Source organism: Emydura macquarii, unplaced genomic scaffold, assembly GCF_026122565.2.
Source record: "Emydura macquarii macquarii isolate MOO-44397 ecotype Brisbane River unplaced genomic scaffold, CSIRO-AGI_Emac_v2 contig_1253, whole genome shotgun sequence".
Classification (NCBI taxonomy): domain Eukaryota; kingdom Metazoa; phylum Chordata; order Testudines; family Chelidae; genus Emydura; species Emydura macquarii.
This window is the reverse complement of record NW_027131390.1, coordinates 36405202-36417277: the sequence shown is the minus strand read 5'-3', so window position 1 is coordinate 36417277 and position 12076 is coordinate 36405202.

Here is a 12076-nt window from a genome sequence, read left to right as displayed (position 1 = left end):
CCGCTGTGCTCACAACTCTGTTAACAGTAATGAGCATTATATACAGCCACATAAGGGGAGAATAGGCCCAGCACTATAAACACGGATGGGTAGGATAACTCTCTCTGGTGCTAGTTCAGCACACAAGCACTGCCTGCTATGGGGTCATGATGCTTTTTGAAGCCCTATAACTTGTCTGGTATTAAAAGGGAAATACATATATTCTGGGCAATGTAAGAAAGAAGCAGCCAGCACAGAGAACGTGGTTAATTCAGGTGTTCTCTGTAGGAGCTAAAAATTAGTTTCTCTTTAGCACTGAGCAGTCAAACATGAGCCCATAGCCAGATTTGGCCCCTTTGACTATTTTTTTTCTGGGTCTCATGACAGATGTAGATTTTGTGGAGTCAAAGCTTTTTTTTTAAATACAGGGGAGGTTTTTAGCCTTTATTATTGTGAAGAAAATCAACTAGATTTAACATTTCCCTACCTGAGTCTGCTGATAGAGGGAAACAGCTATAAGAGAGGTACAAACCAATGCCATTTATCTCAACAACAATGCACTTAGACAGAGAGGCTCCATAGTGCTGAATGTCCATGGCATATTATACGGCTTTACTCCAGCATCTAAAAGTTCCATGGAGTTATTACTGATCTGGTGCAGCCAGGTTAATTGCAGATGACCAAGTGGCCACCACCAGTCCATGGCTGGGCAATGTCCCCTGCTGGCCTCAAGTCTGATCTTCAGGACATGATGTGTGGGGACTTTATCTTCAGGGCGGATTGTAGGACCAAAAACTGCCAGCTGCTGGTGACGGATGATGACCTCAGTCCTCTTGAGGCCAGTTCTCAATAATGCTTTCCTATTGCTGATAAAATCAAACCATCTTATGCCTTGTAGTCACCGCTGACAATGCATATGAAATGCTGCCAGCCTCTTGAGGTCTTGTTTAAGCAACGGCCATGTTTCAGATCCATATAAGAGGAGCAGAAGTGCACAAATCAGAGAAAATCCATACTTTTGTATATTATTTCACCTTGTTTTAGCTCCAGACTCTATGTAGGTTCCTTCATTGCTGAGGCTGCTAAACCAATTCTCCTTAGGATGTCTGTCTGTCTGTCTGCAATTTGCTGCCTAGATAGATGAAATCATCCACTACTTCTATGGTTTGTCTGGCAGCAAACATTTTTTATGTCACAACTTTTGCAGTGAAACTCTGGATTTTTCTTTTTGCCCCAAGAATCCCTTAGCCCAAGGGCAGCTGATATGTGCTGGAAGCTCTCTAGTGCATCTTTAAGGTTATTTGCGTCTTGACTGAAAAGGATGACAATGCCCACAAAATCCAGGTTGGTACAAGAGTTTGAACCAACAGTTATGCTGGTATTTGTGGAGATATGTTCAAGTAGCCAGTCCATTGAGTGGCAGAGCAGGGTTGGGGCAGGATATATCCCTGCTTCACCCTGTATCTAGTGTAAAACATGTCAGATTTATGGGTCCCCCATCGCATCCATACCCCTGAGTCATTATGTAGATCCTTGGATTAACCTCAGGAGAATGTCAGGAATGCCAGTGCCTCAAAGCACCTTTCATGGGGCGACTCTATTGACAGAATTGAAGGCTGCCTTTAGATCGACATATGCTGCTGTCAAAGGATGACTGAATTCACAGTGAATCTCAGATAAAAGATGAAGAGCAAGTGGTGTGTCCATTCTAGATTGCCCAGCAGTGAAATCTGATTGCTCTGGGCGGCAGCATTTCACAAGAAGAGGTTGGAGCTGGGCGAGTAAGATATGTGTAAAAACTTTTCCGGGAACAGAAAGTAGAGTTATTGGTCTGTAACTGCTGCACTCAGTGCTAATAAAGTGGGATGATGATCTCTTCCTTCCACTTCACTGGTATCTTCCTAACTGTCCAAGCCCTGACACAGAGTGTTGTAATGCTGCACTTATGGGTTCTGTGGTGCACCTGAGAAGTTCAGGGGCTATGCTGTCAGATCCAGCAGCATGTGTGTGTCAGTTTCTTTATGGCAGAGTGAACCTCTTCCAACATAGGTACATCTACACAGGTTTGGGGGTTAGGGACCGCATCTATGACTAACGCGCCCTTATCTGGGCATGGAGTCACATCAGGATGGTTAAGTGCAGTCTCACAATATTCTTTCCTTCTTTGCAGGATTTTTTTCTTGGGTTGAGCGTGTTTTACCATCAGCCTAGTCTATCACCATAAACTCTATGCAAAGTCCAGTTTTCCATCAACGTGATTGAAAAGCTTTGAATGCAGGTTGTAATTTGTTAGAACTTATTCCCTCTTCTGCCTCTTTTGCCAAGTTCTCAAAATAAGCATCACAATCCACTTTTGCTCTCACCCAAAAATACCTTGCAAATGTTTACATTCAGTGCCATCATGGCACTGTCTCATCTCAGATTTCTTTTGCAGAATTTGAAATGTCTCATCAGATAACCCAGGGCATCATTTGTAGCATTTTGGTTTTGGAATAGCACCTACAGCTTCTCAGATAACTGTGCTTATGGCTGTACAAACTGATTCTAGGCTGAATTTTTTATGCACTGTGACAGAGTCTGTGTTAGCAAGTGCTGAATTTTCACAGAGGTAGTGTCCCTTACATGTCACAACAGGCGCACTCTTCTGTTGAAATTGGAGGGTGGGGGAAGTAATTGCCCTTTTAGTAACAAGGAGACGATGGTCAGTAATAGCTGGGTCATCTGCATCTCTGTAGATCTGATATGACCTTCCTATACTCTGATTCCCAACCAGCTCCTTCCTCATCCAGTCATCGTTGAATATCCAGGCTCCCCAATGGATATCTAAGAGCCTGAACCTACTGCCACTGATGGTAATGTTATGAGAAGGGCAAAAGGAGAGAAATCTTAGAGTTGTCATTTATTGTTCCAGAGTAAAATGGCCCAAGAATAGTGAGAGCCATTTCTAGGACACATTGGTGCTGCATTCGTATCTCCAAGTATAATAAAGTTTGTCTTGTGGCAGAACAGATTGTGTCACTGCTAACTGCTGATAGAATTCATCATTATTAGCTTCCTCAATAGGGGGAATGTAGGCTACAACGATGTATCAGGATGGCATATAGCAATCAGTCAGGAATAAGGTGCTGCTTTGTGAGTGATTTATTAAAGGGTGGATGGGGGACGAGTGCCACCCCTTTTACGTGGCTGGTTCCTCCAGAGTATAGTAGACTTGTGTCCAGAGAATGTTGACCCTTTTTCACGTCTCATCTTGATTATCCCAGCAACTGCAACATTGTATCTTTTCAGACTAATGAAACCTGGTACCCAACCTTATTTAGCGTTAGTATATTCCCGGTGGCAAATACAATGGGTTTTCTCAAATCAATCGTGGGTGCCATAGGCATTATGGAGCCATTGAGGCCTAAAATGTGGACCGTATTTTATCAGATGCCCCTTGATTCACTCTATCTCCCTATACAAATAACCAAATAAACAAAGGGAAGAAATAGACATTGTCTTAATCGTACCCTGAATTATTATTATTATGTATTTATGTTCATACTGATACTGCAGACAACTATAGCTTAGCAAACTAAACGTTTAAACCAAAAGTTTCAAAAGCATTTACTGATTTTGGGTGCTCAATTCAAGACTCGGAATCTGTACTGATTTCCCATCCCCCCTTCCCAAAAGGGATCATGCAGCGATCTTTTTGCTACAAATCACAGCAGAGAATTTAAACTGTCTACTAAAAACAACGAGAGTCCTGTAGCACCTTAAAGACTAACAAATTTCTGTGGGCATAAGCTTTCATGGGCTGTGTCACGTGGGCGGGCTTGGGGCGGGGGGGCATGGCGTTTACTCTATTGTGTAACATTAATATGTCAAAATCATAATGATTCATGTAAGATATGCCATGTCAGGTACTGTTAGAAAGGATGTAATGCGCTGAGAAAGATGGCAATACTTATGTTCATGTGTTATATCTGTTACTGGACCTAGGGGCTGATTTGGGAGCCAGGAACTGGAATGCAGTAAAGGGGGCTGTGTGCTTTTGTGGACTGGCTTTTTGATAACCAGTGTGGGGAAATCAGAAGCGGTTTGTGGCTGTTTGGGAAGCCTGACTTCAGTGTCACCCATCAGCGCTGGGAGAGTCTGCTCTTGGTTTACAGCCTGCCCTGATCTTGGCATTTTCAGGTGGCTGTCCTGGGCACGGACGGGTCACAGGCTGCAACCCACATCGTCAGATGCACTTCGTTGTGGGTTGCAGTCCATGAAAGCTTATGCCCGCAGAAATTTGTTAGTCTTTAAGGTGCTACAGGACTCTCGTTGTTTTTGCTGTATACACACTAACACAGCTACCCCTCTGAAACTGTCTAGTGTTTTTCTGCAAGCATCCATAGTCAGTGCTTGGTGGCAAATCTTATTTTAGGTAATTACAGAGTCCCCATCACGCTAATATCTCAATTTTGATGTATTTATCCTTACATCACCTCTGGGAGGCTGGATGATGCTATCCCCATTTTACAGGTGGGGAACTCAGGCAAAGCAAAAGTGACTTGCCTGAAATCACACAGGAAGTCTCTTGCACAGAAAGGAATTGAAGCTTGGTCTCCTAATTTCCATGCTAGCATCCTAACCATCGGGCCATCCTGCCTCTCTTCATAAGAGTGTTATGCTGGGAAGGGAATGTGTGGGTGTCATTCCACTTCTCTTCCTCTTTTATTACAAGTTCTCAGGAAGATGCAGCAGGAGAAAGCCAGAGTTATTCTGGTTGCCTCAGCTTGCACTCACCAGATGGGATTCTCCGGTCTGTTGGCCCTGAGCCAGCCTTTGTCCTACTCCTCATCCTCCGCTTGCCTTGACAGGTCCTTCACCCAGATTGGAAACTCCCCAATCCCTGGTTGCTGGGTTTGGTAAAAGATGAATCCTTGCATTTGTCTAGGAAAGTCCCCTCAGGACCTGTGATGTCACAGATCCAGTCACAGAGAGAGCCAGTGGTGCTGAAATGTGTGCTTGGCATAGAGGGAGAGGGTTGTGATGTTGGCAAATGACAACTGAAATAAGACCATCAAACTTGGGCCGTGGGCATGATTTGAACTCAGGGCCCTGGAGCACTCAGTACACCCACCTGGGAGCCTCAGTGGCAATCAAACCCATACATTTCTGCGTCACGTGCACTTCGCTGATTGTACGTGAAAAGAAATGACTCTTGACTGACACAGTGAGCAAAGAAGGGCCCTGGGGCCTGCTTCTCCTCTGCTTTGTGCCATGTGGTAGTGGTCCTGGCTGCGCAAAGCTAGGGCAGTGTGCTACTTGTTCTTCCTCCCCCCACCAATAGCTCTGCTCACCCACTCTGCACTCCCCTCACACCACATGGTGGTAGAGAATCAGGTCCAGTCACCCCCACAGTCAGACTTCTGACCACCACCAGTGCTGGCTGGAGCTATAATGTGTTCAGTTTGTCATTGCCCTGTGTGGAATGGTAAATTGCTTCACTGGATTTTTCCAAATGACTCAAGGAAGGGGTGACAGTGACAGGGTATGATATTCAAGGCACGCATGGGGAGAGTTGCCTCAGCTTCCTCCTCCTCAGGATTTTTCCTGCTTACTTTCAGGAAGGGATTGCTGCTCTTGAGGAAGGCAAAGCAGTGGCCCTGCTCTACGCTGAAGGTCTTTTCTACACTGTGCATCACCTTTGGGAGGTTTCTCTTCAAGAAAACCCGCTGCCTGCCATCACCCTTTCCCTGCCTCTGCGCTCACAGCACCAGCATCAGTCTGTATCCTGGCAGCTCATCTCCCATCTAGTCAATCTGTCAGTTCCTCAATTGCATTAAGTTTACATTCAGATGAGGGGAGCAGGGGCAGGGATAAGCCATCTTTCCATTCCCCTGCCCCTGAGCTGGGGGGGAGCCAAAAATGGCCCCCAGCATAACTTAGAGCATCCTAAAGGCTACTGTAAATTATGCAAGCTATAGAGATCCCATAGGAACTGCTGCACAGCCTGAGGAACAGGGAGAACACTGTGCCCTCAAAACCTCACTTGCCCCTTCCTTGCCCCCAACAATCCCCCCTGGTGGAGATGAGAAGACTGAATGGCATGAAGCTGGCTAGCCAGATTCCCCTCTCTTGGAGGGAATCCCCATTTGCCCTTCAGTGCAACCCCTCAGCAGCTCTGCGGTGTGGAGGGCAGTGCAAAAGTAGCCAGGCTGGCCCCACTTGGTTATGTGGTAACTTGTCAAGGGCTTTGCAAAGGTCTAGTGTCTAAACTTCCTTGTGAGGATTTCCCATGTCAATTACCTTCTTGACCCCTTCATGCACAAAAGGAGATTAGGCTGGACTGGAATGGCATGATTTATTTTTGGTACAGCTGGCTTTGCTCCCATTTAACACCCCTGTCTCTTCATCCCACTCCATCAATCTAGCCCTGAGAGTCTCCAGCATATTACCTGGCACTGAAGTTAGTCCAGCTGGTTTATAGTGTCTGACTCACACTTTTTCCTCTTCATAAAGTCAAGGACACACAGGCCTCTGAAAGCAAACCTAATACCAGGGACTCGGGGTCCAATCCTGCAAGGTGCTTAGCATGCTCATCTTCCACTGATGTCAATGGGAGGTGAGGGAGATCAGCAGAGGGTGTTGAGAGAAATCTTGCTGAATCAGGTCTAAAGTGGATATCGATGCTGGAGGAGTTGCAAAATGCTCCATCTGCTCTCTTGGCATTCCAGGCATAAATTATCCAGGCACAGTGACTTGTTGTGATGCTCCTCAGGGTAGACAGGGTTGTGAGGGTCTCTTACTACCACCTGTCCTTAGCACAAGGGAATCTTGTCCGTGCCTGCTGTGGATCAGCTCCCTGAAACCACCAGCCTCTGGCAACACAAGCGCTGTCTCCCAGGCCTCCAGAGGCCCAGCTCTCTCTGTATAGGTTAGCAATAGTCACGCACCAGCCCTCGAGTCCTCTGATCAGCCCTCTGGAGTGTCCAGCCCCTGCTCCACTGGACCCTCACTGAATCCCCAGATCCTTTGCTCCCGAAGGAACAGTTCACCCCAACTTACCAGTTACACCTGAGATCACAGTTCTACTTAATGCACAGTATCTCAATATGTTTATAATAAAAACCCAAAGTTTATTTAACAAAGACAGATTTGAAAAGAAGCAAGTAGAATTAATGAGAACACATGGTTACATAACGCATTTTCTTAGAGCCTAAATGTAACGAAAAAGCCATTCCCTTATCTCATAAAAGGTTAGCTCACCTAAAGGGTCTCTCTGAGCATCAAACAGCCAGACCAGCTTTGATCCTCCATTCCTAAAACAAGCCAGCTGGCAACTCGTCCCCTCGTTGCAGGTTAACTGGGTGTACCTTCGGATCCCCAGATATAGTTCCAATCATCCATTGTCTTCACTTGTAAACAGGGTAACCTCCCCACTCCTTGGTTTTTCCTGTCTAGAATCTCCCCTGGAGACTTTACAATCACTTGATTAGTATTTTGCTCTGTCTGTAAATACGTGTTCATTGTAAAATTCAACTGGAGTATTGTGTCCAGTTCTGAAAAACACACTTTGGGAAAGATGTGGACAAATTGGAGGAAGCCCAGAGGAGAGCAACAAAAATGATGAGGGGGGTTAAAAAACATGACCTAGGAGGAAAGATTGAAAAAACTGGGTTTATTCAGCCTGGAGAAGAGAAAATTGAGGGGGGACATAAGTCTTCAAGTACATAAAAGGTTGTTATAAAGAAGAGTGTGATAAATTGTTCTCCTTAACCACTGAGGATGGGACAAGAAGTAAAGGGCTTAAGTTGCAGCAAGGAAGATTCAAGTTAGACATTAGGAAAAACTTCCTAACTGTAAGAGTAGTTAAGTACTGGAACAAATTTCCTAGGGAGGTTGTGGTTGTTTAGGAACAGGTGAGACAAACACCTGTCAGGGATGGTCTACATAATACTTAGTCCTAGCTCAGTGCAGGGGACTAGACTAGATGACCCATTGAGGTTCTTTCCAGTCCCACATTTCTATAATTCTAAATATACAATACTCAATCAATATATAGCTAGGAGACAGGTAAATAAGCATCTCCTTCCTGAAATAAACATGTTTATCACCTTTTGATGGTTGGCCCCAACTCACAGACCTTTGGAATATAATTTTCAGTATAGAAATATAACTCCTCACATAGTAACTGTACGTAAGTTTCACAAGGATTTTAATGATCAGAAAAGCTTTCAGTAGAGACTTTACATGGCACCCTTTGGCAAACTAATACATAGATACTAATCCCCAGGTCACATTTATCCAGAGATACATTTTTATTTTGGGTCCAATGCACAACCGAATTGTTCCAGCTTTGGTGTGGTGTAACACCATTGAAATTGATAGTATAAAACTGGAGTCAAGATGCGGTGAATCAGACCCATAGCTAGTACTGATTGGGCCAGATATTCAGGTGCTGCAAATTGGCATAGCTCCCCTGAAGTCCACCCCCTTGCTGAGATCAGTGGAGTTATTCCAATTTACACCAGCTGAGGATCTGACCTATTGTCTTACTTATGTTACCAGCAGCCACAAGTACTCAAAGTTTGTTCTCATGGGAATATCTTTGAGAAAACTTTACTCAGTTTCTCAGTTAGTCTCATGTTCTCATTTAATAGTTCAGTTTTCAATAGTCCATGAGCAACATGACCTCTCTGTCCCCACCTGCTTCCCTTTGTTTTTTTCCACAACTGATTGCTCAGCAGTTAAAGAATCAGGTAGAATCAGGTTCCCTCAAATCCCAATAGAAGTAACTCAGCTGTTCATCATCCCACGCTTGATCCATTGAGTTGCATGAAGTACTATCGTGGGATCTTTCAAGTCAAAGCTGAGCGAAAGACTAGAGCTGAGTGAATAATTTATTTGATGACTTCCCCCTTTTTTCACGTTTCACAGATTGGCCAGAAACAGATAATAAAAATCTCCAATGTATTCATCCTTTGATATACACTTTTAATTCTGCAGCAATTAATTCTTGGTCTGCAGTTTGATCATGAATGTTTGCTGCAAGTAAGCTCGCACTGCATTGGCTAGTTATATAAGACATGTTCTTTGATTGGATGTGCAATAAAAGAGATCAACAATGAGATCCGCTGTGAATATTCCCTGAGCACCATCCATCCCTTGCACTGCATAAGGCAGGTTGACTGTGGCTAAAAATAGTATGGGATCATATAACCAAAGACCTCATCAAAATGCACACCGGGGGCCTGAATTAAGGTTGCACAGACAACCTTGAATCTGGCATCTCCTGGCTTTTCAGCACATGATTTTGCAACTTAAGTAACATAAAACTAATGAATTAATGATTCCATTGCACTTATTGTAAGAGGGAGGGCTTTGCTTCCGTGTCCTTGGCCACAGTAATATAGAATGGCAATGGGGTCTGGCCCGGGAGCCAGGAGAGCTGGATTCTGTTCCCAGTTTTGCCAGACACTTTCTGTATGAAGTCGGGCTAATCACTTCACCTTGTTAACTCCTCTATTTTCTCTTCTCTCCCTTTGTCTGCCTTGTCTACTTAGATTGTAAACTCTTGAGGGCAGGATTGAAGAGGCCTGATTTCAGCTGGGGCCTCTAGGTGGTACTGTAATTCAAATAAATATAGTCACCCAGATCCTCAAAGGTATATAGATGCCAAACTCCCACTGATAATCCTGGGAGTTAACAACCTACATATCTCTAAGGATCTGGGCCAATATCACTACTGTATACCACATGGCCACTGCCCTCTACCCCAGAGATGGCTGATGGTGTATTGAGTGAGTACCATTCATGGACAGACACATCAGTGTCTGTCCATCCATCTTTTTCTGAGCTTTAGGACGGCAGGTGCTATTTAAAGGTAAAATATCATTATTAATAAAACAGGATATCTTGGTTGTTTTCACCTCCTCTGTGCTCTCTTTATATTTTTTCTGGACTGATGATTCTCTTACATGCCCTAGATAACTCATTGAATGTCGTCTTCACTGCTCCTACCTCTCTCCTGCTCTTTAATTTTTTATAAAGACTCCTTTTCACTGTGCTAATATGCTCTTAATCTCTGTAGCAAATCAGGGAAGCTGTTTGTCTTTAGCTCTCTATTTGCTTTCTTGAACAAAGACATAAATCTACTCCCTCTGCTGAGACAGGACCAAGTTGAATATACTCCTGAATACTGCTGCACCCTACCATAATGCGTGGCTTGGAATAAGTTGTATCTAAGGATCTATGAATAGGTCATCTCCATTCTCTAGCACAGGGGTTCTCATACTGGGATTTGGGACCCCTCAAGGGGTTGTGAGGTTATTATGGGGGGGGAGGAGGGGTCATGAGCTGTCAGCCCCCATGCATGGCTGACAGCCAGAGTCCTTCAGAGCTGTGTGGCCAGAGAGCAGCAGCTGCTGGTGGGGTGCTCTGAAGGCAACACCGTGCCCAGCAGCAGCGCATAAATAAGGGTGGCATGGACTGGCGTGGGGGGGGTCGTCACAGCCTGAAATATTTTCAAAGGGGGGCCCAGAAAAAAAGTTTGAGAACCCCTGCTCTAGGACAAGACTGAATAAAGGTAGCAAAAGACCAGGATGCTCCCCATCAGCTCCATATTCTCAGCTACTGCGGGGTGAGCCACTGTGCCAAAAGTTCTTGGGTAAAATGTTGCTCTAAGCCTGTTGATGAGCTATAGACACTGAAATCAGTGGAAAGCCTCACACTGACTTCAATGGGCAATGTTTGCCACTGATGCCAGTATATATACCTGGTCCAAAGCCCATTGACTTTAGTGGGCTTTGGCTCAGGAGTTAATGCCATAAATATACCCACATCAGTGATAGCCATCCATATGCTGTGCAGCACATTAAGGAAGCGTGGGACTGCGATCTACTGGAATGGGAAGTCAGGCTGTGAGCTACCTCCCCTTCAGGTCCGACTGCCTGAGGGAGCAGGAGTCTGGCATGAAGATTTCTCCCTCCATCTCCTCTGGTCCCACTGCTGGAGAGGGAGATGGGGCTGGCCAGTGGGTAGAAGAACCTGAATGAGAAGCAGGCTCCCCAAAACAGCACACCCCCAAGCAGCCATTTGCTGTGACTGTGCTCAAGGATAACCCTGTAAACACCCTTTTGTTGCCCTATGAACCTCTGCAGGGGTGCCAGGCCTCTGTGCTGTGAATCTTCACATGGCATAATCCCACCTGAGAAGAGGTTAAAAAGAGGAGAGTGGTTTAGTTGAATTTAGGGCAGTTTTCATTTGGCTGGAAAGGGGCAATGGCAATAGAGATATCACCGAAACAAAGAATGGCTTAGAGGAGGCCATTATGTCTCAAATGGCTTAGAGGAGGCTATATGTCTCATAAAGCCTCTATAAATTATTTCTTTATGAGCATTTCAGTGGTGCTCATAAGTGCTGTACAAGAGGAAAAGGGCACGCAATGAAATGAACAGGCAAAATATTTAAAAGGCAGAATCAAAACTTAGTTTTAGGCACCACATAATTATCCTGTGGAACTCCTTGCCTATTATTGGGACAAATGGCTTAGACACTTTCAAAAGCAGATATAGGAATTTATAAGAATAATACAATAGCATAGGAATTATTTAGGTCCTGATCCTGCAAAGACTTATGCATGTGTTCAACACTATGCACTGACTAGGCACTGTGAGTAGTTCACTGAATTCTGTGTGAGACCAGGGCCTTTGATTGTAAGCATCTCACTGCTGGAGCTGGGTCTTGTACAGTGCTAGGTGTATTGCTTGCTCTTAACAAACAACACCCAATCTGTAATACCTCTTCAATGTAAACAGTGCTCTAGCTTTGCAAAATATGGGCATTCTGAGGAAGAGAGTCCAGCATTAGCCACTGGTGAAGAAAGCAGACTAAGCTAAATGGACCATTGCTCAGTTCTGGAGGGGAAATTCTTACGCTAAGTTCTTTTGGCCAAGTCCCTTCATAACATTTTACTTTATATAATTGCTTGAGTTAAAGGATTTCACTATAGACTCTTCAGACAGGAAGGGCCCTGAGTCCATCTCTCCTACATACTAGAAAGGGGGGTTGGGGGGGGGGTGGGAACAATAAAAGCAGGAATGATTGGAATTTAGGAATGATT